This window comes from Pipistrellus kuhlii, unplaced genomic scaffold (genome assembly GCF_014108245.1).
Source record: "Pipistrellus kuhlii isolate mPipKuh1 unplaced genomic scaffold, mPipKuh1.p scaffold_m20_p_1, whole genome shotgun sequence".
Classification (NCBI taxonomy): Eukaryota; Metazoa; Chordata; class Mammalia; order Chiroptera; family Vespertilionidae; genus Pipistrellus; species Pipistrellus kuhlii.
The window spans coordinates 57,235,200-57,236,774 of NW_023425404.1; the positions used below are offsets into that span (position 1 = coordinate 57,235,200).

Consider the following 1,575-nt stretch of genomic DNA (forward strand, 5'->3'; position numbering starts at 1 on the left):
ACATTCAGTGAGTATGTACTTTGGAAGGGCGCCCTTGCCTCGTACCCATAGCAACTTTGGCAGGGCCAGCGAGGATGTGCCCCGGCTGCCACTCCAGGAAGCACCGAGCTGGACCACAGTTCCCTTCTCCAGCCTTGCATCAGGAGCAGGGTCAGGGTCAGAGACAGGGTCAAGGCTGGGGGCAAGCAGATAGCGGTTTCACTCTGAGTTCTATACTCACCCTAATTATGGTTACAACTCATGGCTTTTCCTGGCTGCTCAGAGGTCCCTTGGGTGAGTGCCCTGACGGAGAGGCTGGAGAAGTGCCCATAGCTGCCTGGTTGGACGTCTCTCTGGTCCAGAGCCTCTGCCCTACCTCCTGCAAGCCTGGTCCCAAGTAGAACAAGCCCCCCTCAGGGCTACTTTGGACTTAGCACTTGGTCCTGGGTTTCATCAGCCTGGGTTTTCTCCCCTGGTGTGGCTGATCTGAGTTTCACAAAAACTGTGGCTGTTGCTGGCTGTGCTTAGCCTCATTGAAGAGGTTTTCATGCAGCAAGGAAGAGCCCTCTGGGACCCTCCTCCTCCTCCCTCTCCTCATCTCCTGCTCCTCCTCCTCTTCCTCCTTCTAGCCCATGGCCACTTCTTCTCCAGCTGCTCCAGCAGTGGGTTGCCTTCTGGAATTGGGGGGTCTTAATGTTGTAGGTCCTGATGATGCAGGTAGGGTGATGCTGGTTGAGCATCAGGATAAACTGCTGCAGCTCCTGCTTCAGCTCCATCATCTGGGTTTTCAGCTCCACATTCATGAGCTCCAGCCACTCAGATTCCCAGTGCAGAAACTCCTTCCACTCCTTCTTCTTGTTCTGGCATGAGGCTGCCTCCACTTCATTCTTTTCTCAGCACCTTTTCCTTTGCTCCTCTTCCTAGGCTAGCTCACTTTTCACAGGTTGAGGCCTCTTGCCCAGGTTCACCTCCAGGAAGTGCAAAGGAGTAATCATGGCCCCAAAGTTGTGGATGGTAGCGTATTTCAGCTCCTCAGCAGTCAGGGCCGAACTGGGGAGTCTGGCCAGGGGGCCCAGCCCTGGCAGAGAGCCTGTAGTAATGGAAGGGTCGGGATCTGTCCAGGCATCATTGCAGGAGGAGTGGTATCCCTGCCCTCAAGTGTCCACTGCTGCCAGTGCCTCCTGTCGCAACCACTGAGCATCCCTCCCGCAGGCTGTGGCCTGGATCTCCATCTTTGAGGTGATTGATAAAAGGTGTTTTGCCTGCCTGCCTCATCGCCCCAACTCCTCACCTGCCTACTTGATCACCCCTAACCACTTGTTGGGGGGTGGGGCCAGCTCAGCAAGGAACCATCTGCCTACCTGATCTCCTCTAACCATTTGCCTGCCTATCTGATCACCCCTAACTGCTTGCTTGGGGGCAGGACCAGGCCAGTGTGGGGCCATGGTGGTTCTGGTCTCTGATCATTCTGGTCATTATGTATTATTGTCCCTGGGCTTTTATTATATAGGATGACGCTTTTTGTTTGAGTTGTATTCTTTTATATTAAAAATTAAAAGTCTACAGTGTGATAGGAAGATTGATTATTGTCCCCTT

General features: G+C 53.7%; 1 pseudogene; it reads right to left on the reverse strand.

Annotated features, from left to right (window-relative positions):
• Positions 1 to 428: 428 nt before the first annotated feature.
• LOC118727694 lies at positions 429 to 1,114 on the reverse strand (annotated as a pseudogene).
• Positions 1,115 to 1,575: the final 461 nt, after the last annotated feature.